Here is a 2,591-nt window from a genome sequence, read left to right as displayed (position 1 = left end):
AAAAGACAAAAGACAAAAAAAAAAAAAACTATTGGACTGAACTCAGTTTACAAAGCTAGAGTAAATGTGGTCGCTTTCTCTCCTGGCGCAAGTGCGGTGGACATGGCAGTCGTCAGTTCATGAGGAAGTCCACAACAGACATAAACCAGTTAAAGAAATATACTTTTCCTGCACAACTGAGTTATGGTAGTGTAGTGGACTGAATTATGTCCCCCCAAAACTCACTGAAGCTTGAATTCTGTTTCCCAAACTTTTTGTATTAGAAACTTAGCCCCCATTGTGATTTTCAAGAGGGTGGGAAATCCTATTATGGTAATTGAAAGGTGGAGCCTTGAAGAGGTGACTGGATTGTAGGACTGCACAGTAGGGAATGGATTAAAAATGGCAGTCAGGGGTGTGGTTCTGAGGGCTTTAAAAGAAGAGAAGAGTCTGTCTTCTCTGTCTCTGCTCTCTCTGCTTCCACCATCTTGCAGTGTGAGACCCCTGGGTCACTGTTGCCACCACCAGATGGACTTTGGACTTCTCAGCCACAGAAACCATAAGCAATAAATTTTGTTTTCTTTATAAATCACCCAGTTTCAGGTATTCTGTTATAGCAACACAAAATGGACTAATACGGGTAGTAGTTTTTAATAAATTGTGCTCTGCATATAAACTGTTAACTAAGAGTATGGGAAGTCTTGTAATAGAGTAAAACAACACCGCTTACTTACCATGTGTCAGACACTGTCCTAAGCACTTTACATCTCAACTCATTTCGGGCTTACAACAGCCCTGTGAGGTGTTGTTATCACCATTCTGCAGATGAAGTGCAGAGAGGTTAAGCAACTGGTTAGAGATCACACAGCTGATAAGGGGCAGAGCTGGGACTGAAGCCAGGCAGTCTGGCTCTCAAGTCCACGCTCTTCACCTGCTTCACATACAAAGTATGAAGGCAACACCGATGGAGTGACCCCCTCTGCCCATTTGCCGAGCAGGCTTTTCAGAGGAAGTGCTGTGGGGATTTGGTCTTGGAGCTGGAAAAGGGAAGCAGAATGAGAAACAGGAGCAAAGCCTCCAAAGCCTAAAGGAACATGCATGCAGAGAAGGGCCATGCAGTAGAGTCCTTAACATGCAGAAGGGATACGTCTGAAGCCCTGCTAGAATATTCTGTTTGTGAATATCGCTGTTGCTGCTGGCACATTTCATACCCAAGGTTTCTTTCTTCTGACCAAGAACCCAAACTTTCTAAGACCTCCCTACTTTGCGTTAACTTCTACCATCAGGCCACTTTCTTTCACAGCCACTGTGCATAAGCAGCTTTTACTGCTTTATGAAAATACCTTAACAATGAACATGGAACAATAAAGCACAGTTAATCGGGAATGTTTAACAGTCAGCTAGGCTCACTCACCAGCTAAATGACTCGGGGATCATCACCTTCACACAGCTGGGATTCAGATCCAAGCCTCAGCAGAGCCGCTCAGCACTCTCCCTTACGCAGATGCAAAAACTGAGATTTACAGAGGTGAAATTACTTGTGCAGAGGCATCCAGAAAAACGGGGAGCTGGAATTGGACTGTGGTTGGCCTGTTTTTAGAGCCTGTGCTCTTACCAGTTACACTTATGCTGTACCATGGGACATTATTTTATTCCTTTACTACATTGTAGAATAAGTTTTGCTAGCATTTTACTTGGGATGTTCGTATCTACAGTCAACAGTGAGAACGTAGTGCAGTTTGTCTTACAGAAATGCTTTCTAACCTTGGTGTTTGAACTACCTCTTGGCTCTGGCTGGTACTCAGAACCTCTGATGTCATCTCGGGCCTTAGTTATCTATTTGGCCTGTTTCCAAACACCAGACTGGACTAAATGCCCAGGCTTGGTACACAATCTCTCTAGCGAGACCTACCAAGGACACGGAGCTGGAGAGAGAATAGAAGATCGGTTTAATTAACAGCCCTTAGCAGTTTCCCTCTCTCTCAGGAACATGCACTGTAAACAGGTGATAAGAAGATTCCACTTCCCCAGGCTGCTTGAAGCAAGAACAACTGTCCGGAGATGATGTGGATTCAGTTCAGAGCACGTTAAAAAGTTTTCATTTAACTTGATTAGAAACAGCTGGAAAGTCAGCACGATTGAGTAACCTCTCCCATGATGCAGAGGGAAAGAATGTTCATGGTGACATAACCACAAAGACCATTCTGGCTTGTTTCAGATGGGGAAATAACTTGCATTAATTAAATTGTAAGACCCAAACTTCTGGTCCTTTCAGTGCTCACCTTTACATCTATTCAGATAATCTTGGCCCCCTGCTGCTAATACTGTCCCAGTGCTAAATATTATTACATCATTAACATCCCTTTTGCCTTTACAAAGGGTTTTAAAAAGTATTCATATCAATATAAGATTCTTGACCAAAAAAACCAATTCTTTTCATTATTAAGTCATGGGTGGATGGATGAGAAGTTTCTCTAGAGAACCGGAGGAGTCAGGTGTTGACACAGCCCTGGAGAAAGAGGAAGAAATGTGTGCCTGGTAGAGCAAGACCAGTGCTGGATCCCAAATCAGGCTCCGCCCTGGGGGCAGTGAGCTGGGCCTGCCTCCCCCCC

This window comes from Galeopterus variegatus, unplaced genomic scaffold (genome assembly GCF_000696425.1).
Source record: "Galeopterus variegatus unplaced genomic scaffold, G_variegatus-3.0.2 Scaffold4329, whole genome shotgun sequence".
Taxonomy (NCBI): Eukaryota; Metazoa; Chordata; class Mammalia; order Dermoptera; family Cynocephalidae; genus Galeopterus; species Galeopterus variegatus.
This window is presented reverse-complemented; position numbering follows the sequence as displayed.